The 23,334-nt window shown below is 44.8% G+C and overlaps 1 protein-coding gene across 7 annotated transcripts in view; it reads left to right on the top strand.

Moving 5' to 3' along the window:
• Nucleotides 1–23,334, top strand: part of LOC144784933 (exocyst complex component 1-like) — a 1,012,560-nt gene that overhangs the window by 536,420 nt on the left and 452,806 nt on the right. The window lies entirely within an intron of this gene.

The raw sequence follows: 23,334 nt of genomic DNA on the forward strand, positions 1-23,334 counted from the left end.
TTATCAGGTGTGTCATCTCACTCTGGCACAAGTGAACAGGCGCTGGGGGTTGTCACACGTGCGATCAGGTGTGTCTTCTCACTCTGGAATAAGTGATCATGTGCAGGGGGTTGTCACCCGTATGATCAGGTGTGTCATCTCACTCTGGCATCAGTGAACAAGTGCTGGGGGTTGTCACCCATAGGACCAGGTGTGTCATCTCACTCTGGCATAAGTGAACAGGCGCTGGGAGTAGTCACCTGTGTGATTAGTTGGGTCATCTCAAACTGGCTATGAGTAAACAGGCGCTGGAGGTTGTCACCCATGTGATCAGGTATGTTATCTCACTCTGGCATAAGTGAACAGGCGTTGGGATTAGTCACCTATGTGATCAGGCGTGTCATTTCACTCTGGCAATAAGTGCACAGGTGCTGGGAGTTCTGGTAGTTATCACCCGTGGGGTCAGATGTGTCATCTCACTCTGGCATAAGTGAACTGGCGCTGGGGGTTGTCACCAGTGTGATCAGTTGTGTCATCTCACTCTGGCATAAGTGAACATGGGCTGGGGATTGTCACCTATTTTATCAGGTGTGTCATCTCACTCTGGCATAAGTGAACATGGGCTGGGGATTGTCACCTATTTTATCAGGTGTGTCATCTCACTCTGGCATAAGTGAACATGGGCTGGGGATTGTCACCTATTTTATCAGGTGTGTCATCTCACTCTGGCATAAGTGAACATGGGCTGGGGGTTGTCACCTATTTTATCAGGTGTGTCATCTCACTCTGGCATAAGTGAACAGGCGCTTGGGGTTGTCACCTGTGTGATCAGTTGTGTCATCATCTCACTCTGGCATAAGTGAGCAGGTGCTGGAGTTGTCACCCATGTTGGCAAGTGCAGCATTACTTAAGAGGTAAGCTCAGACAAGATCTTATTCATCTCTCATCAATGCTAAACTACCTCAAGTTGTCGGGCTTTTCCAAGGGAGGTGTGTCAAATATGTACCAAATATTCACTGACAATCTCTACTCACATTTTATCCAATATTGGGGTATCTTTCATAGATTCACTTGCCTGAATCATTCCCCGTCGCCCAGGCGTGAGTCCCACTGTAAATTACAAAAGTAGTGCCAAAGGTAAATAACAGTAATAGGCCCAAAGAAAAAGGCCTGAGGCCTAAATCTTAGTAGCTTATCTACCTCATTATGGTAAAAGAACCAAAAGTCAGCTCCAACCAATCAGTTACCAGCACCCTCTAGAACACTCTCAGCAGAGCCAGTTCTCCTCAGATTTTCACTGCACGTCGTGTGGAAGGGAGTCATAATAATATAATAATTTGTTTATTGTTTAGTTTATAAAAACCGTAACAATTTACATAAAACAACATTCAGCAAACGTTAGCTTAAAACATGTTTTCATAAGATTTTGTTTCGTGAACTGTATAAAAGAAATTCATAAGTCAAAATTAAAATATTTCACAGTATTGATAAGAGACATTCATCTACATTTTTAACCACAAGTCTGAATGATCTGAAATAGCAACAATTTTGTGGTTTATTTTTTTTTTCATTTCACCTTCAGCCTAGTTGAGATTATCTCGGTAAGGACTCGCTTGCTTTCGATAGTTTTTCGTGAGCTTGCAAAAACGTTATCATTTTACAATTCATTTGGGGGTCTGTTGCTTCCAGGCCTCCAATAATGGCGGTTCTACATGAAAGTATTCTCCTATCCAGGGAGATTTTCTTCAGAAAGGTGACACGCTCTGGTTGCAGCTTCTTGCAGTGGCATATTAGATTAATTAAGTCTTCCTTTTCGTAACCACATTCTTTTGACTCAATATGCCTCCAAGATGGTTCGTCGGTTAAAGTTGGGAATTTGCCAAAACGCAATGCCATTAGTTGTTTTTTAATATAAATAGAGAACGTGGTGTCTAGGTAGGACGCTGGTATAAGAGTTTTGTAGTTATTAATCACAGTCCAAGAGTGAGAGCGAAGTGAGAAAATACCTTTGTCTGTTAACAACGAATGACGTTTTGCTGCTCTATTTAATGCCTGCTTAAATGATAAAAAGGCACATTTTTATTCCAAAAATTTGAAAAGCACGTTGCCTCTAATGAACTGGTCAAAAATGTGTGGACCTGCGATTTGTTTTGTGTTTCCAATTCCAGCCATAAGAGTTTATTGAGATTGTTTTCACTAGCGCTTTGCTTGATTCGATACCACACCTTTACATATGTATAAAGTCTGCCTAGTGATTCGTTCATTAAACCAAATTCTAGTCGCATTTGCGCAGGTGAGGCAGAACTGGAAATTTGAAGAACCTTTTTATAAATTTTTGTTATTCATTTGTTAAGAATTTCCGAGTCTTTTCCGTACATGGCGGCGCTAGCATATGATAAGGTTGGCATTGCTTTACTTGAGATAATCGTCAGGAGTGGCCTCAGGGATGGCCCTTCCAACTTCTTTGCCAATGAGCTAAATGCAAATATTAAGGCCCCCGCACTCTATGTAATGTAGTGTGGAAGGGAGTCTCCCTGAGTGCCACTCAGTTTCTTCACTTCAACTCCATGATGTCTGACAGAAAAGCTTTATTCAAGCCCTGCAGGACCTGTGAGTAGAAGAGGGTCCATGTTGATGACCAACATAAGGACTGCATCTACTGCCTCTATCCTAAGTCTGAGGCAAAAGATTGCAAGATCTGCCGTACTTTCCCTACTAAGACCTGAGGAGGATGACAGAGCCTCAACTTCTAGCAAGAGAGCTAGATCCCAGGACAGTTCTTTGAGTGAGGGAAGAACACACCATAAATCTTCCCACTCTATTTCTGACCCTTCACAGAGGTCTTCTATAATTTCCTCTGGGTCATCGCTGTCTCCTCCGTCCTCTGCTCTCAAGGAGTCTAAGAAGGTGTCTACTAAAACTGTGAGTAAAAGCCTTTCAAAATCTGTTAATTTGGCTCCTTCGTCGACGATTTCTGTTACTTCTTCTGCTCCATCGTTGATGGCTACACTCTCGACGACGTCTATAACTTCTTCTTTACTGTCTACAAAAATTTCCATCATTTCCAAGAAGACCGTAGTTGAGGAATTGTCCATGAAGACCTCCTCGACGAAGTCACCGTCGATGTCCACGTTGACGACGGTACCATCGACGAAGCCTCCGCCATTGACTAAGGTATCGTCAAAGCCTAAATTGTCTACTGCCCCGTCGACGATGTCCACGTCGACGACGCCATCGACGACAGTCCCGTCGACGACGACGCCAGCATTGCGTTCGACGAAAAGCCCGTCGATGATGATCCAGTCGACAAAGATCCCGTCGATGATGGTCCCGTCGACATCGACGAAGAGCCCGTCGACGGAGTACCGGTCGACGGAGAGACCGTGGATGAAGAATCCATCGACGGCGAGCTTACCTGCTCAATCTACAGCACCAGCTATGACTGTTGGTCCTACTCAGTCAACGCCTGTTTCATCTGGGGTTTTCCAGCTCAAGACCTTTCAGAGACAGGATTATAGCAGGATTTCCCCGCTTACTCCTTCACATCTCCTAGAAACATATGTGCAGGATGATGATTATGAGGAGGAAGAGGATGAGGGACCGTTTGGAATAGCTCACCATCCTCCTGAGCTCCACATCAAGTGTCAAGATGATGATGATGATGATGCGGAGGATTATCAGGAACAATATTATCAGTAGGATATTGTAGTTCCACATCATAGAGTTTATCGTAGGGCGTATCGCAAGATTGAGATGAGCCACCTACCTCCTACTCTCATGCAGGCTCTGCAAGCCATGTTTGCGGATTACAAGCAAAGATTTCCCCCACAACAGACTGTTCCAGAGAATCCACCTATGCCTGCGGTGGTTTTGGATCCTTTACCTCAACCTGAGGTCCCTGCTTCAGCGCCTCAGCCTCCATGCCCACCTCAGGGACAAGACACTACTTCCTCTGAGGATAAAGTTGAGGAGGGCGAGCTTCCAGATGCCCATACTACAGATCCTTGGGACGAATTACATTATACCAATGCCCTCTCCACCGCCTTCTCTACCTTCTGATTCACCACCAGAGGATATCGGAGGATTTCTCAATTTAATGCAGCGAGCTGCAGCCAGATTCCAATTGCCTGTCATGGTCGAACAGACAGAATGTTTTTACATGACTTTAAGGAAGAGTCCAGAAAGATCACGAGAGCTGTTCCTATCATTGATTATATCTGGAACAAAGGGGTGAAAATAATGAAGATGCCTTTATCCATTCCAGCAGTGCTTCCCCGGATTGAGAAGAAATATCGTGCTCCTGCTAACAGACTTTCCTGTCTGATTGGCCATCCTCGACCAGATTCAGTCATTTCTCAAGCTGCCCAGCAGAGATCTAAAAACCCGGCGACACCCATTACTACACTGCCTGACAAGGAAGGGTGCCGTTTTGACCTTATAGGCAGAAAATTCTCAACCATGGCAGCAGCTTCCATTAGAGCGGCTAATTCCCTAGCAATAATTGGACGTTATGACTGCCAAATGCGATCAGACATGACCTGGCTTATTGAGCTTATTCCTGGAGACCGGAGACAGGAAGCACAAAATATCTTGTTGGAGGGAGAACGTGCTGTATCTGAAAGCATAGATTGCGCACTAGACATAGTTAACACTGATTTTCGCCAGCTTGCAGGTGCTCAGATGTCAGGGTTGGCTTAAAGCCACCACTTTCAGGCCTGAAGTCCAGACAAAGATTTTAGACATGGCCTATAACGGAAAATCGTTGTTTGGTAAACACATCGATGCAGCCCTTTCAGCGATAAAGACTGACACGGATACAGCTAGATCGTTAGGCACACTGCAATACAAACAAGGTTCTTTCAGAGGCACAACAGGACGTGGTTTTTCCTCAAGAGGAGGATACCAAAACCAACAAAACAGGCAATACCAACCCCAGTATAAACAGACTTTCAGCCAGTCATCTTACCGGCAATCCAACACAGCTGTTTTCTCTCGTCAGGGTGGTAAAAGCGATCACAAAATCAAGGTCGAGACATCAACAGAAGACAGTGATTTCCGCAGGGTGCCAACCACATCAACTCCTATTCCTGTGGGCGCAAAAATGTCAGCATTTGTGGAAAAGTGGCAAGAAATGACTTCAGATCAATGGGTTCTGGACCTAGTAACCAACGGGCATACCCTGGAATTTATCAAAAAGCCACCTACTGCTCCGCCCAAGGGACCCCTCCCCCTCATCTTCACTTATTATTCAAAGAAGCCTTAACGATGCTCCTCAAGAATGCAAAAGGGAAAGTTCCAACACAGCAGAAACAAACAGGTTTCTATTCTTGTTTCTTCCTGATGAAAAAGAAATCGGGGGAATGGTGACCTATTCTAGACCTTCGCAAACTAAACAAATTCCTCAAGAAACAAAGTTTCCTGATGGTCACGCCTTCAGAGATTCTAGGTTGTCTAAACAAAGGAGACTTTATGGCTTCTCTGGATATGGAATATGCTTACTTCCACATGCCAATCTACCCCAAACATCGCAAATACCTTCGCTTCACTGTGGCTGGCGCCCACTATCAGTTCAAAGTGCTCCTGTTTGGGCTGAAATTGGCTCAGAGGATCTTCACGAAGTGCTTGGCACCTGTGGCAGCAACTTTAAGATTTCGGGGGGAATCCAAGTATTCCCTTATTTAGACGATTGGCTAATCAAATGTCCTTCGGAACAGGCAGTCAAGGTTGCCGCAACTACATCTCTTCATTCTCTGGGGCTGACTATCAACGAGAGCAAATCGCAGTTAAGCCCGATGCAAGTCCTTCCATTTCTTGGAGCGCTACTGGACACAGTCCAGTGCAAGGCATTCTTATCTCACGAACGGCAAGTACGACTTCAAAAGCTGGCAACTCTAATTTCAAGAAAAAAGTCAGTTTCTGTCCACATGTTTGCTTCGCTCCTGGAATGTGCTCTTCGGTGATAAATCTCATCCCCTTAGCAAGACTCAGAATGAGACCTCTTCCAGAGGAGCTACACCTTCAGTGGCAACAAGCCGTGGGTTCCTTCGACGATACCCTCAAAGTCACATCAAGCATGAGAAACATTCTCCATTGGTGGTCACAGATGACGAACTTAGCACAAGATATTCCAGACTTTGTTTTGACGACAGATGCCTCCATGGAAGGTTGGGGAGGTCATCTACAAGACTTACAGATACATGGAAATGGTCTCAAGTACACAAGACACAGCATATCAACAGTCTGGAGTTACAAGCAATTTCCTACCCCTACAACATTTCCTTCCAAGGATTGCGGGTTCATCAGTGTTGGTCCGCACTGACAATACCACCAGCATGTTTTTACGTAAACAAGCAAGGAGGGACAAGGTCAGCAACTTTGTCACGAGAGGCTCAAGAATTGTGGGAAAGGTTCACACTCCACAACATAACCCTAAAAGACAGAAGACAGACAGCAGGCTGTGGCCCTCCCCCTTTTCAATCTGCATTTTTTCCAGTACCACATGGTGTTCCTCAGGGCTCGGCTATTAGCCCTATTTTGTTTCATCTTTATTTAAAACCGTTGATCTCCCTGATTAAGTTCTATAAGATCAATATGATTAATTATGCGGACGACACTCAACTGATCCTTTCCTTTGAGGGGGAGGATTCAATATCGGTTGAGGTTTTCCATGAGTGTTTGAGGGACGTGGCTGGCTGGCTACAGGTAAACTCCCTGCAATTCAACGCAGGTAAAACTGAATTGCTCTTCTATGCGGGGAGTAAGATTTCACACTCTCTCCCTGATAATCTCTGGCCCCCAGAATTTGCCACTAGGGTTTCTCCTGTTAAAACAGTGCGTAACCTAGGTGTTATGCTGGACAATAAGCTGTCTATGGAGGCTCAGGTTGCAAAAACGGTATCGTCCTGCTTCGCCCTGATTAGGTCCCTTCGCAAAATCATGCCATTTTTACCTCCCTCTGCCCGGGCCCTGGTGGCCTGATGTACAATTCTGAGTAGACTCGACTATTGCAATGCACTGTTGCTCGAGTCTCCTAGTTTTCTGATTGATAGGCTTCAAAGAATTCAATCAGCGGTGGCCAGAATGGCCTTGGGGTGGCCCAGAAGAACATCAGCATCCGCGGCCCTGGCCGAACTCCATTGGCTCCCCCTTAGACAGAGAATACGATTTAAGTCTCTCTGCCTTGTTTTTAAGGCCCTCCATGGGCTTGGACCCAGAATGCTGCAAGCTAAATTTGCATGGTATACCCCCACCAGAGCACTGCGCTCCTCGTCAGCACGCCTGGTGAGAGTCCCTAGATTTAAAAAAGTCAGGGCTGGGGGAAGATCTTTTGGGGTGGCTGCGGCCAAACTATGGAACAGTCTACCTTGGGAGATTAGGCAACTGGATAAACTTCTCCCGTTTAGAAAATCCTTGAAAACTTGGCTGTTCCCTAGGGTTTGAGTTGGCTGTTTTTTGCTGTCCCCCCGTTCATGTCTTTGGAGCTCCAGCGCCAGGATGCCTGTAACGGCGACAGTGCGCTCTATAAGTTCTATAAATAATAATAAATAATAAATAAATAAAAGCCGAACATGTCAGGGTCTCCACAATACACTGGCGGACACGCTGAGCAGGTCACAATCGAACTGCCACGAGTGGGAACTAGAGCAGGACCAAGTTAACAGAGTGTTCCAAACTTGGGTCAAGCCAGCACTGAATTTATTCGCAACGAGAGAGAACAAGAAATGTCGATATTACGCCAGCAGGTTCCCTCAACAGGGCTCAAGGGGCAATGCCATGTCCATGCGTTGGTCAGGGATTTGGGCTTACGCTTTTCCCCCAATACCATTAATCCCGAGAGTAATCGACAAGATGAAGCTGGAGGGTTGCCGTATCATCCTGATCGCACCCCGGTGCCATGACAGTACTGGTTCCAAGAACTTAGGCTACTATCTCAAGAAGAGCCAATTCGCCTTCTTCCAACGCATATAAGGTTGTCGAGGGACAAAGGTCAGGTAGTCCACCCGGACCCAGAGTCTCTACATTTACATGCATGGCTCCTGACTTCTTAGAATTCAAGGACCTTAACATCTCACAAGACTTTCCTGAAATCTTGACACAATCTCGAGCCCAGAGCACTATCAAGACTTATCATCTAAAATGGAAGCGTTTTTGCTGTTGGTGTGAGACGAATAATATTCACTTGGTTCAAGCTCCTGCGGAACAAATTCTCCCTTATTTGCTCTCTCTAGTGAGGTCTGGACTTAACTTTTCATCGGTCAAGGTCCAGATTCAGAAAAAGTGCTCTATGTTCATCTTCTTTGATCAAATAATTCATGAAAGGGCTTTTCCGAGCCTTCCCTCCAGTACGGCCTCCACCGCCGGAGTGGGAACTCAACACTATCCTAACACAGTTAATGAAACATCCATTTGAACCGATTTACAAGGCCGAACTCAAATTCCTCACGTGGAAGGTCTCCCTGCTTTTGGCTCTAACGTCCGCGAGAAGGGTGAGTGAGATCCAAGCCTTCACTATCAAGGAACCATTTCTACATTTTACTCAGGATTACGTGACCCTCCGGACTAATCCTACATTCATCCCCAAAGTTCCGTCACAGTTTCATTTAAACAGGCCTATAAGATTGAGAACTTTCTTTCCGAATCCATCCACTCCAGAGGAAAGAGCTTTGCACTCTCTTGATATTAAACGCTGTTTAAAATTCTACCTACAAAAAACAAAGGACATGAGACGATCTGACCAGCTATTCGTGGCTTATGGCCAAGCAACACTGGGAAATGCAGTAACGAAAGCCACAATCGCCAGATGGCTGGCATCTACAATCCATTTCTGCCATGACACGGCCAACAAACCGTTGCTGAGGAAAGCCAATGCCCATTCTACAAGAACTGTGGAGGCGTCTACAGCTTTGGTTGCCGGAGTGACTCTGGAAAATATCTGTCGTGCTGCGACATGGAAAAATGTCCACACGTTCACGGAGCATTATTGTCTTCAACCTGCACAGCAAGATGATGCAGCGGTTGTACAGGCTGTCCTACGCCATCTTTTTCTTTGAGGGCTGATTCAGGTACCCTCTCTGTTTTTTAAATGCTATTTTATGGCTGTCATTATTCATGATACAGACAAATTATGCCTTTATAGAAATGTTTTATATGTATATATATATTATAGACATGATTATAAATACATGTCCATATAGTGATATTTGTATGCATGTTTCATTTCAATATGTATCGGACATGATTTTAAGTTCTTAAGGACTTGTTTATTTTAAATTTTATTAACCGTTATGGTTACAATTTGGGAGTTTACGAACACTTGTCTCCTACCATCCGCAACCGACTGTATACTTGGTATACTGCTTGCTACTCTGATTCAAGCATGTGAATCTATGAATAATACCCCAATACTGGATAAGAAAATAATGTACTTACCTGTAACTACAGTTATTCAGTATTGGTATCTTTCATAGATTCACATGCACCCTCCCTCCTCCCCGGAGAGTCAGTTCTCTATTATTTGGTATACTTACTTCCCACTTGTGCTAAGGAAAATCTGAGGAGAACTGGCTCTGCTGAGACTGTTCTAGAGGGTGCTGGTAGTTGATTGGTTGGAGCTGACTTTTGGTTCTTTTACCATAATCAGGGAGATAAACTACTAAGATTTAGGCCTCAGGCCTTTTTCGTTGGGCCTATTACTATTATTTACCTTTGGCACTACTTTTGTAATTTACAGTGGGACTTCCGCCTCGGCGACGGGGAATGATTCAGGCATGTGACTCTATGAAAGATACCAATACTGGATAACTGTAGTTACAGGTAAGTAACTTGTTTTCATACTTGCTCTGCGGCTATATCCTACTGACAGGAGCGGCTAGGTGAAGAGCACTCAGAGGCTGAATAGAAGGGAATCCTAGCATATCATGAACGCTCAATAAGAGAAGCTTGCTTAAACTACACCTATTTAAAAATCCTCCATAATTCGTATAGGTCTCATTTAAAAATTCTAAAAGGCTCATCTAGTTCCAAGTGCGATATGATGGAGGTGTCCAGGCGTTGCATGTGGTTTGTGCCACATACTTTGGTCATGCCATACATTAGATACCAACTGGTGTTATGTATGGGAGACGTTACACTCAACTACTTGTATTCCTTTTGAGGAGTCAGACAGGCTGGCCTTGTTACGTGATTTTATCGCTTCAGATTGTATGACTTCTCATTGGTTAGATGTTGACGGCCCTTATGGTGGCTAATATCTGCACGTCATGGCAGGTGCCCACTCATTTAAGATAAAACCCAGGTATTGGATGAGATTTGGGGTCCCTTTTTGAGTCTATGTGAATTCTACCTTCCTCTTGCGTGGAGCATACTTCTTTTATCCGTTCAATTGTCATAGTGCTTGGAGTGCTTTCATCTGTGATTTAAGTTTGGGATGAAATGTTTGAGGCTTTTCGCGTAATCCTTTTGTTTGTAGGTTACATGTTAAGTGTGGGGATATGTTACCTCAGGCATTGCTTAAACAATGCTGGGTAAGGGAGTTGGCTTATTTGATTCTTATTGGATTTTATTTTTCTCTCAATTTCTTTTGCTCCTTTTTGGGATCTTATTTAGTATAGCATGTATGTTGGAGGGGAGTACTTTGTGGAGTACTCTATATTTCATTACAGTTGTTTTTCATGTGTTATGCAAATTTCAATAAAGACATGTATTTTAAAAAATGGTCTTCATCCATGAGGTTATTGTTCCTGATGTGATGGGTGTCTTGATCAGCAACAAATCTCTCAATGATCTTTGCAAGGGAAGGGAAGTTGGAGACAGGCCGACAGTTGTTGAGGTCGTCCACATCTGCAGAGAGTTTTATGAGAAGTGGTGTGACTTGACCTTTCTTAAGGCAGTCACGAAATATTATTTGACTGAGTCATAGATTCACCAGTTTTGTCCAGTAGGGGAGTATGTGTGTGTATAGGTATTAGGCAATTTTACCCAGGGTAGGGTCCGTAAAGTGGTTTGATGGTTCGGTTCTCCTGATAGTCTTCAGCAAGTTTTCATCTGCTGTTCTATAAGGTCTCGACACAGAAGAGATTTTGCTTTGGTGTCAGAGAATTGAACAAATTCTTCTGCTTTCAAGGTAGCTTGACAAATGCGTACATAGAGTGATAATTAATGGCTTTGTCTAGATTCTAGAGTTTTTTAGGTCGGTTCTTGGCTGAGTTAGGGAGTGAGCTTAAATATTTTGTTTTTTCACAGAAAATCTACTTTTTGTAGAGTGATGTTGTGTTATGGACACATGTGAGGTTAAAGGGTGGAGGGTGATTGTCACCATTTCTTCTTTAAAGTTCTCAGGGCTTTTCCTTCTTCATGGAAAAAGTTAGACCAGGTGTAGGTCTTGATAAGTGTGTTTTATTCTGTGAATATCCTTGGAATTTGATATAAGGAACCCATGGCTCTTTACCTTTGATGGGTCTGCAGACTGTACTGAGTATCTTGAAGGCAGAACGTCTGGCTGTTGGTAGCCGGTGCAGTGCATGGAGCACTGGAGTCTTGCATTTATCGATGGAGGTGGAGTAACTGTCTGACTGCTGTGTTGTAATGTCTTCTGAGGTGCATGGGATGTCACCACTTTAAAAGGCACCCAGAGAGATAGCTCCACAGTTTAGATGTTGGCTCATCTTTCAATGGTTGTAAGTTAGCAGGCAGTTGGTCTCCTGCTTCTCATAATATCTAAGAGTACTGTTATCCCACAGTGCCTGTAAGAGAACAGGCCTTCAGGTAGATATCCCTATGGTATGAGAGATGTCATCTCATCCATCACTTGTAACAACTTAGCAGGCACCTGGGCACTGCCTCTGTACTATGAGAGAAGTCAGCACATCTCACACTAGTTAGAGGTAACGGGCCCTGGAGTGGTGTATGTTGCAGCATCAGAGATGCAACTTTGCAAGAAAGAAAAACGTGATCTCGTAGTGGTTATAAGTAGGGTGTGGAAAATTGCGAACTTCGATGATTCTAAACTTAGTTTTTTTATACTTTGCAAAGTGAAAATCTTTTAAAATAAAAAAATACAGGAGCGCTGTTGTATTGTGATTAATGTAGATCTTGTCTATGTCATGTTATGACATAGCTTGTGGAATTATGGGGTGGTTAGTTAAGGGAATGTGGGATGTTGGGGGTCAGGTGGAGCGGTGCTGGTGGTGGACTCAGGACATGCTATGTGTGTCTTCCCAGTGGGCCATTGTAATGACACTGATAAATAAACCCTTGTTTATTTATGCCCAGCTGGCTTTCTCTCGCCTTTTCAATGGCGACGAGCTGGTCTCAGTGTCGGCCCACTGTGAGTAACTACTGATCTAAAGGATAGTGTTGTGTTCATCGCGGGAGTTCTTTCAGTAAGATGTTGAGTTTTCTTTGGACATTCACCGCTGAATTGCTTCAGTTAAAGGTACTTTATTTACCATGGATTTGTTTTTGTGGTCTCGTTTGGATGGTGATGTGTTGCCAACTCTCAAGATCATTTTGAAGACGGTCTCAGGAGGCGCGTTTGGTCGACGGTGAGGAGCGTGACAGTAGGTTCACATGTCCTTCGCTGTGCTTGTCTGTCTGCGACCCACACGCACAGCTAGGAATCCCAGCTGCAGTACCACGCTTGTGCTGTCATCACATTTTACGTGGTAGCCACATTGGATGCAGTCTAGAGCACATCATTATTTCAGTGCATCACACAGATTACGTATATGGCGGCCATCTCAGCTGAAGTTTAGCAGTTTCAGCTTTGATATCGTCTTGGCCTTTATAACAGAATCATTGTATTACTTCAGTAAATGCAAGTCAGCGAGTGGGTGATTCGCATAGCTGCAAAATCGGCCCTGTAGCAAAATCGGCCGAAAACCGGCCCCGGCAAAGAGCTCGGCGGCACCTCCAACCCCCCCGAGTGGGGAGGGTGGGCTGGCCGAGCACTTTGCCAGGGCCGGTTGTGGCTCCCAGTCCGGCCCTGGCCTCCTTGCGGAATCTGTTTAACGGCTGATTTTCAGCTGTTACAGTTTTTGGTTGGGTCATGTGTTTCTCATTTGCCTGCAGGTGGTTGATGGGCTTGCTATTCTATTCAGTGCTTATGACTATTGATGAGGATCCCCTGGAAGAGAAGGATAAATTACTTACCTGTAATCCTAGTTCTCTTCCAGGGGTATCCTCATCAAAGTCATAAGCAACCCACCCGCCTCCCCAGGTAAATGAGATGATGTCAAAGTGTTTATGGTATTGTTGTCGAGCCCTGACTTTCAGGTTGATGCAAAGAACAACTGACCTAACGGTCACCCCTGAGGCATGATGGGAAGCCAGGGGTCATGGCTGTCTTAAAGGCACGGTGCCAGGTTTTTGTTGAAAATGCTTTCATTTTCTATGCTATTGTTTTACAATTCAGCCTGTGGGCTAACAATGTCTAGTTTATTTGCATTTTTCATGATATATGAGTGTTTTGCTCATTAAAACACAGAGTTCAAGTGCTATTTGACCGAATGTGTGTTTTTATATGCTTCCAAATACAGTCTCTTTATGGGTAATTGCATTGTTTAGCCTCAGTTTTGGGGCTGCATTGGTATGAGAAAAAATGATATATGTGCATACATATATGTGGAGCTAGATATATGTGAGTTCCATATATAATTTTTATATTTCCGGGGTCCCCGCACATGGGCGGGAACATTCAGTGCTTATGACTTCGATGAGGATACCCCTGGGAGAGAACGAGGATTACAGGTAAGTAACTTATCCTTTTGAAACTTGGTGGTTTATTTCATATGGCCAATACTGAAATGTACAATCAACCATCTTTATTTCTACCAATATCTAAAAAAACTGTTTTGGCATGGAATAAATGGTTTTAAACATTTGAAAATTACATAGTTGCTATTGATGGTGTAAGTTCCAAACCGGAGAGAAAATTAGCCCTATTTGGTTTTCTAGGCAATTCTGCCGTTGAGATTTTAGAGAATTTGTAGGCAATATTGCCAGCTGAAGGCCAAGGTGAGGGGTGGAATGTGTTCAAGGAAGCGGTAGCAAGACTTGAGAGACAGTTTTTTTAGGTGCACCAAAAGTCATGATTGAAAGACATGCGTTTTTTAAAAGGAAGCTATTTGGATACGAATCTGTGGAAGAGTTTGTTGCAGCTCTGAGGTTGCTGGCTGCAAATTGCAAATTTGAAGCTACTGTGGAAACCTATATCTGAGATCGATTTGTGTTCAATTGTGAATCGAAAAAGATTCAGGAGAGGTTATTAGCATGTTGTTATCCCACTCTTGATGAGGTTCTGGACGTAGCCAAAGGAATTGAAAGATCTATTCCATCATCAAAAGCATTAACTTTCACTGTGGCAGGTACTGCTAGTGCACCTGTGTGTGTTATACAAGCAGATAAGAGATTGTTTAAGGCAGGGGACGGTAAAAGTAAGAATAGGGATAGTAAATTCTATTGTTATAGGTTTGGGTCGAAAATGCATCTTGGTAACAGTCGTGATTGTCCTGCGATTAAAAGGAGATGTATCAAGTGAGTGTCAGTACTGTTACTGGGGCAATGATAGTTTGGAAAATTTGATACTCACCTTGTATGATCCTCGGGTTTTGTGTGACGTAAACATGGTGGGTGATGGTTTCGAAGCACCTTTGGGGAGGGTATATATGGGCAGTCGAGTTGGAAGTAATGGCTGATTCAGGCTCGACATTCACCATTGTATCGGAGATCACTTTTAACAAAAAGTGGGAAGAAATGAAGTTAGAAAAAAACTGATGTTAATCCAAAACCTTTTGGAAATTTTGATATCACCATGTTAGGCTTCTTTGAGAATAATTTAGAGTTTCTGGGGTGTACAATTTCTACAACAATGTATGTTGCAGTCAATGGCAAGGACATTGTGGGGAGGTTTGATTTGTGAAAACTAGGGGTGATGTTAGGTCCCATTGTCTTGAGGGAGTTGACCTTGAGTAGTATTGTAGTTCAAGGGTCTAATTTTCACCAAAATATTTCTAAACATGAGGGAGTATTTCAGGATAAAATAGGTCAAGGGGCTGTTTTACCCTACCCACCATGTTAAACTTAAAAAGGGGCCGTGCCAGTTCAACACAAGGTTAGAATGGTACCTTTAAGTGTTCTGCAGAAAACTGAAGGATCATCTGGTTATATGTGTGCTTAGGGAATTGTGTATAGGACTAATAGCTCTGAGTGGATTTCCGCTATTGTTATTGCCTTAAAAAAATGTGATTTGCGGCTCTTTATTGACTTGAGGTTGTTAAATAAAAACATTGTGGTTGACAGTCACCCACTCCCATATATCCAAGAGTTATTGGCAGCTATTAATGGTGCCAACTATTTTTCTGTTATTGACCTCAAGTCGGCATATCATCAGGTTACATTGGATGATGCGTTCAAAGATCTGACTGCATTTGTGACTCCATTTGGGGTGTGTAGATTTTTAAGGATGCTATTTGGTTTAGCCTCTGCAGCTAGCGTATTCCAGAACATCGTTGATGTGCTGTTTTTGGAATTGAGTGGAGTTAAAAGTGTTCCAGAACGATATACTAGTTTTTGCCCAAACTGTTGAAGAACATGATGACTTGTTAGACAAGGTTCCAGGAATGTTAGGGCACAGGGGCATGACTGTAAGTAAAGACAAATGTATTTTTTTGTGGGAGATTGTGTATTGAGGTCATAGGATTTCCAGTGAGGGTATTTCTCCCAAAAAAAAACTGGTTGAAACTCATAGTAATGCAATCAAACCATACAACACAGGTTCATTGAGATCCTTTTTAGGACTTGAGGAATACTATTCCCGGTTTGTACATGGAAATGCTGTATTGGTTGAACCGTTGAGAAGTCTTCTGAGGAAAGGGGTTCCTTTTGAATGGAATAAGGAGCATGATGAGGCTTTTGAGCAAGTGGAAGGGTTGATTGCACAAGCTCCTGCTCTGAACATCTTTGATCCTAATGCTAAATCGTATGTTATGGTGGATGCTAGCTCCATAGGTTTGGGTGCTGTGTTCAGTCAGTTGGTTGATAGCAAGGACAGAGTCATTTCTAGAGCAGTCAGGGGTGCAGAGCAGCATTATAGTACTATTGAGAAAGAGGCTTTAGCCTGTGTGTGGGCAGTGGAGAAGTTTAAAAACATTTTGTGGGGGAAGCCTTTTGTATTAGTCACTGATCACAAACCTTTGGTGTCTATGATGGGTGGAGTTAGATCAGATAAAGCATCTTCAAGACTTATTAGGCTTATTAAAAAACTGCAAGAGTTTAATTTGTTTATTCAGCATATTTCTGGTGGGAAGAACAGTGTTTCTGATTGTCTGTCAAGGTTGCCACCTAAGGATGTTTTGGTAGAGAATGTTCTGGATCAGCATGAAAGTGTAGTGGCTGTGGTGATTAGTTGTGAAGAAGACATTTCAGAGTCTGGGTAGTTGGAAAGTTTGAAAGAAGATGAACAGTTGGGAAAGGTCAAACATTGTGTTGTTCATGGTTGGCCACCTAGTAGAAGTCTTGACACTGCAATTCAAAGTTTTGCTCAGGTGTCCAGTGAATTGAGTTTGGAGAATGATTTCCTTTTAAGGCAAGATTTCTTTGTTCCACCGGTTGGTCTATGAAGGAAACTCATTGAGTTAGCCCTCATGGGACATTCTAGTGTAACTGGCACTAAGAAATTTCCTAGGCAGTATTATTGGTGGCCAGGGATGGATGCTTGTGTTGAGAGATTTATTGATTAGTCAAGAGAGGGACTTAGAGGGGCTTTTGGTAAGGTCCAGCATACATGCCCAGGTAAATCAAACAAGAAATGGTATGCAGTTCCTGAGTGGGTCAAAAGGGGTTTGTAGTAGAGAGAGGTGCATATAGGATAATGTAGTCCTATATCATGGAGTGGAGTAGGGGATGTATGCCTTCGGAGCTAGGGCCCTCATACACCCAGCCAGCTAGGTGTCATGCTTCATCATTGGGTCTGCTCCTCGTCGGGTCGGCGCTGCAATACCCAACAGGCATCCAATGAGGGGCTCTTTAGCGGAGATCTTTTGTTCCTTGCCGTAAGGGTGCAGTGGGGGTGAGGGGGCCTAGTCATGTGTAGATGTAGTGTAGTGAAAGTGTGGGCTAAATACAGGTTGGGTAGTCCAAAAGCAATTTTAATAAGATGGCTCCTACCTCATTAAAAGAAGGAAGAGTGGCGACTTATCTGAATGTAATGTTTCCAGATCCTAGCCCTCTACTCTACTCTAAAGGGGTCAACATGTTTCTTGCCGAAATCGTTCTATGGATCAAACAGCAATTCATCAGGACCATGTGTGAACTCTCTACGTATGGCGCGGTGAGGCTGATTTTAGGTGAGTGCGGTTGCCTTCTGAGAATGTTTACACGTGGTAGGTAGGTTGGTCCACCACTACCACGGTGTGTAGATAGTTCACACATGGTCCTGATGAATTGCCTGCTAGGAGCCCTCCACCCGTGGCGCGTCCTCTACTCACAGCAGGCATGTATCTGAGGTCTGGCCTCTGCAGCCCTGTCCGGTAATGGAAACCAATGCCTGCTGCAGCATGGACAGCGGTGGAGTGCCTGCTAGGAGCCCTCCAACCTTGGCGCGTCCTCTACTCACAGTTGGCATGTATCTGATGTCAGGTCTCTGCAGCACAGAGGTGTGCTGTGCCATGTTTCACTTTCATGAAGCGCTAGATTTCCAGGCAAGCTTCTCACTTCACCTGCCCAGGTAGTCAGCGTTTAGACGGTGCTTAATTTGTAAACAACTAAGTGCCAGGGCCCAATGTGTGTCGTAGGAGTCCACTGCAGCTGGTACCCCCCACAGCTCCGGCCACTGCCCTTGCCAGCATTACTGACCTTCTAGTTTTATCATTTTTTTAAAGTATCTTAACTAGTTGAACGTTCCACGTTCTGTTTAAAAACAAATGACACACACCTCCACCATTTGCTGGACTCTCATAGACATATACCAGTATTGTCCCGGCACACACTGGCACAATTAAAGCACTTGTATAAGATGCAGCCTCTGGTAGTACACCAGGTGTCGCCACGCCCCACACAAAGTGTAGGAGGCACGTAGAGTCAATCTGTGGGAAGTGTCATTTTAAGGCACGGGCTGTCACGTGGGGTCAGACTGACTGATATCATATTAAGCGGGGGTGGAGGTCATTACCTGAGCCATCGAGAAATGGCTGCTTTTTACTGGAAATTAAATGTCTTTGGTTGGAAGCTTGGCTGCATTGTTGAAGCCGCTAAATAACATAACACAGCAAAACACAACATAATAAACAAGACAGTAACACAACATGGCAAAGCAACAACACTGCAATACAGCACTATGAAAACGTAGGCCACGACACAGCACAACACACATAGTAAACAGCATGGAACCATAATGACAACACCACCACAGTACAACACACCACAAACAAGCTCCAAAATCACACAGCATAAAATAGCACAGAAAACAACAAAACAACCATATCCAAATACACCATCACACACCACAAATAAAACACAATAAAGCCGCTCAAAACACCATGGTGCAACACAAATCAATAATAGCACAACACAAATGCAATGGAACAATGATAGGAACCATAACAAGAAACAACAGAACACAGCTGCGTCACCATTATACACTATAATAACAACATAACAAGAGACTAGTACAATAGTTCAGAAAAGGGGGTGGTGATGAACAGAGTGCCTGAATTAAGCAGACCACTCTTACCCAGTCCAAAGATCAGGGCTTGATCCATCACCGTTTTTTAGCTCACTGCACCATCCCAGCTCAGAACTTGGCTATATGCAAATTAGTCTGTTCCTGTCCCAGTGCATGATGGGAACAGGGCAAACCAAACTACCAAGCCAATTCTTGTACTGGGAAGGAAACAAGCTTCCGGGGACCAGTTTCTGCCATTTCAGGCGTCGTCGGCCCGGCTTGCTTGAATCCTGATGGTGCAATGAGCAAGGGACTCACATCTGAGTATACCCTTCCACGCTTATGGTGGACAAAATGATTCAGAAAAGGGGGTGGTGATGAACAGAGTGCCTGAATTAAGCAGACCACTCTTACCCAGTCCAAAGATCAGGGCTTGATCCATCACCGTTTTTTAGCTCACTGCACCATCCCAGCTCAGAACTTGGCTATATGCAAATTAGTCTGTTCCTGTCCCAGTGCATGATGGGAACAGGGCAAACCAAACTACCAAGCCAATTCTTGAACTGGGAAGGAAACAAGCTTCCGGGGACCGGTTTCTGCCATTTCAGGCGTCGTCGGCCCGGCTTGCTTGAATCCTGATGGTGCAATGAGCAAGGGACTCACATCTGAGTATACCCTTCCACGCTTATGGTGGACAAAATGATTCAGAAAAGGGGGTGGTGATGAACAGAGTGCCTGAATTAAGCAGACCACTCTTACCCAGTCCAAAGATCAGGGCTTGATCCATCACCGTTTTTTAGCTCACTGCACCATCCCAGCTCAGAACTTGGCTATATGCAAATTAGTCTGTTCCTGTCCCAGTGCATGATGGGAACAGGGCAAACCAAACTACCAAGCCAATTCTTGTACTGGGAAGGAAACAAGCTTCCGGGGACCGGTTTCTGCCATTTCAGGCGTCGTCGGCCCGGCTTGCTTGAATCCTGATGGTGCAATGAGCAAGGGACTCACATCTGAGTATACCCTTCCACGCTTATGGTGGACAAAATGATTCAGAAAAGGGGGTGGTGATGAACAGAGTGCCTGAATTAAGCAGACCACTCTTACCCAGTCCAAAGATCAGGGCTTGATCCATCACCGTTTTTTAGCTCACTGCACCATCCCAGCTCAGAACTTGGCTATATGGAAATTAGTCTGTTCCTGTCCCAGTGCATGATGGGAACAGGGCAAACCAAACTACCAAGCCAATTCTTGTACTGGGAAGGAAACAAGCTTCCGGGGACCGGTTTCTGCCATTTCAGGCGTCGTCGGCCCGGCTTGCTTGAATCCTGATGGTGCAATGAGCGAGGGACTCACATCTGAGTATACCCTTCCACGCTTATGGTGGACAAAATGATTCAGAAAAGGGGGTGGTGATGAACAGAGTGCCTGAATTAAGCAGACCACTCTTACCCAGTCCAAAGATCAGGGCTTGATCCATCACCGTTTTTTAGCTCACTGCACCATCCCAGCTCAGAACTTGGCTATATGCAAATTAGTCTGTTCCTGTCCCAGTGCATGATGGGAACAGGGCAAACCAAACTACCAAGCCAATTCTTGTACTGGGAAGGAAACAAGCTTCTGGGGACCGGTTTCTGCCATTTCAGGCGTCGTCGGCCCGGCTTGCTTGAATCCTGATGGTGCAATGAGCAAGGGACTCACATCTGAGTATACCCTTCCACGCTTATGGTGGACAAAATGATTCAGAAAAGGGGGTGGTGATGAACAGAGTGCCTGAATTAAGCAGACCACTCTTACCCAGTCCAAAGATCAGGGCTTGATCCATCACCGTTTTTTAGCTCACTGCACCATCCCAGCTCAGAACTTGGCTATATGCAAATTAGTCTGTTCCTGTCCCAGTGCATGATGGGAACAGGGCAAACCAAACTACCAAGCCAATTCTTGTACTGGGAAGGAAACAAGCTTCCGGGGACCGGTTTCTGCCATTTCAGGCGTCGTCGGCCCGGCTTGCTTGAATCCTGATGGTGCAATGAGCAAGGGACTCACATCTGAGTATACCCTTCCACGCTTATGGTGGACAAAATGATTCAGAAAAGGGGTTGGTGATGAACAGAGTGCCTGAATTAAGCAGACCACTCTTACCCAGTCCAAAGATCAGGGCTTGATCCATCACCGTTTTTTAGCTCACTGCACCATCCCAGCTCAGAACTTGGCTATATGCAAATTAGTCTGTTCCTGTCCCAGTGCATGATGGGAACAGGGCAAACCAAACTACCAAGCCAATTCTTGTACTGGGAAGGAAACAAGCTTCCGGGGACCGGTTTCTGCCATTTCAGGCGTCGTCGGCCCGGCTTGCTTGAATCCTGATGGTGCAATGAGCAAGGGACTCACATCTGAGTATACCCTTCCACGCTTATGGTGGACAAAATGGTAGTTTGGTCTGCCCTGTTTCCATGATGCACTGGGCCAGGGACAGACTAATTTGCATATAGCCAGGTTCTGAGCTGTGATGGGGCAGTGAGCTAAATAACGGTGATGGATCAAGCCCTGATCTTTGGACTGGGTAAGAGTGGTCTGCTTAATTCAGACACTCTGTTCATCACCACCCCCTTTTCTGAATCGTTTTTGGCCACTATAGGTGTGGCAGGGTATACTCAGACATTAGTCCCTTGCTCACTGCTCCATCAGGATTCAAGCAAGCCGGGCCGACGAGGCTGAAATGCCAGAAACCGGTCCCCGGAAGCTTGTATCCTTTCTGGTGAAGAATTGGCTTGGTAGTTTGGTCTGCCCTGTTTCCATGATGCACTGGGCCAGGGACAGACTAATTTGCATATAGCCAGGTTCTGAGCTGGGATGGGGCAGTGAGCTAAATAACGGTGATGGATCAAGCCCTGCTCTTTGGACTGGGTAAGAGTGGTCTGCTTAATTCAGACACTCTGTTCATCACCACCCCCTTTTCTGAATAGTACAATAGTTCAGCAATGTTAGAAATGCAACATAAAACACGGTGCCACAATACAGAAACACAACAATACACCAAAATATCTCCAAATCACAATAGTACAAAAACACAACACAATTGCTTTATTGTACTATTATGTTGGTATTGCTTCTTATTGGTGTATTTGTGGTGTTGGGTTGGTATGTTGTGTAGGTGCAGTGCATTGGGCTGTGACTACTGTGTTGGTGTTTTGGTGTCTTCTGCTGTGTTGCCATTGTATTGAGATGGAGTGCTGTATTTTATTGTATTGTACTGAGTGTCGCCTATGTTATAAGCATTGTAGCATTCTTTCTTTCTGTTCTTTGGTTGTGTGTTGCTGAGCCCCTGTGTTGCATCTCCAGTGTTCTTCAGCTGTTGATGTTTGTGGTGTGGTGTTGTGGTATTGTCATTGCGCGGTTGTGTGTTGCGTAGCCCCTGTTTTGCATCTCCAGTGTTCTTTAGCTGTTGATGTTTGCGGTGTGGTGTTGTGGTATTGTCATTGCACGGTTGTGTGTTGCGGAGCCCCTGTTTTGCATATCCAGTGTTCTTTAGCTGTTGATGTTTGCGGTGTGGTACTGTGGTATTTCTCATTGCGTGGTTGTGTGTTGCGGAGCCCCTGTTTTGCATCTCCAGTGTTCTTTAGCTGTTGATGTTTGCGGTGTGGTGTTGTGGTATTGTCATTGCACGGTTGTGTGTTGTGGAGCCCCTGTTTTGCATCTCCAGTGTTCTTTAGCTGTTGATGTTTGCGGTGTGGTGCTGTGGTATTGTCATTGCGCGGTTGTGTGTTGCGGAGCCCCTGTTTAGCATCTCCAGTGTTCTTTAGATGTTGATGTTTGCGGTGTGGTGCTGTGGTATTGTCATTGCGCGGTCGTGTGTTGCTGAGCCCCTGTTTTGCATCTCCAGTGTTCTTTAGCTGTTGATGTTTGCGGTGTGGTGCTGTGGTATTGTCATTGCGCGGTCGTGTGTTGCTGAGCCCCTGTTTTGCTTCTCCAGTGTTCTTTAGCTGTTGATGTTTGCGGTGTGGTGCTGTGGTATTGTCATTGCGCGGTCGTGTGTTGCGGAGCCCCAGTTTGCATCTCCAGTGTTCTTTAGCTGTTGATGTTTGCGGTGCGGTGTTGTGGTATTGTCATTGCGCGGTCGTGTGTTGCTGAGCCCCTGTTTTGCATCTCCAGTGTTCTTTAGCTGTTGATGTTTGTGGTGCGGTGTTGTGGTATTGTCATTGCGCGGTCGTGTGTTGCTGAGCCCCTGTTTTGCATCTCCAGTGTTCTTTAGCTGTTGATGTTTGCGGTGTGGTGCTGTGGTATTGTCATTGCGCGGTCGTGTGTTGCTGAGCCCCTGTTTTGCATCTCCAGTGTTCTTTAGCTGTTGATGTTTGCGGTGTGGTGTTGTGGTATTGTCAATGCGTGGTTGTGTGTTGCTGAGCCCATGTTTTGCATCTCCAGTGTTCTTTAGCTGTTGATGTTGCGGTGTGGTGTTGTGGTATTGTCATTGCGTGGTTGTGTGTTGCGGAGCCTCTGTTTTGCATCTCCAGTGTTCTTTAGCTGTTGATGTTTGCAGTGTGGTGCTGTGGTATTGTCATTGCGCGGTCGTGTCTTGCTGAGCCCCTGTTTTGCATCTCCAGTGTTCTTTAGCTGTTGATATTTGCGGTGCGGTGTTGTGGTATTGTCATTGCGCGGTTGTGTGTTGCTGAGCTCCTGTTTTGCATCTCCAGTGTTCTTTA

This window comes from Lissotriton helveticus, chromosome 10 (assembly GCF_964261635.1).
Source record: "Lissotriton helveticus chromosome 10, aLisHel1.1, whole genome shotgun sequence".
Lineage (NCBI taxonomy): Eukaryota > Metazoa > Chordata > Amphibia > Caudata > Salamandridae > Lissotriton > Lissotriton helveticus.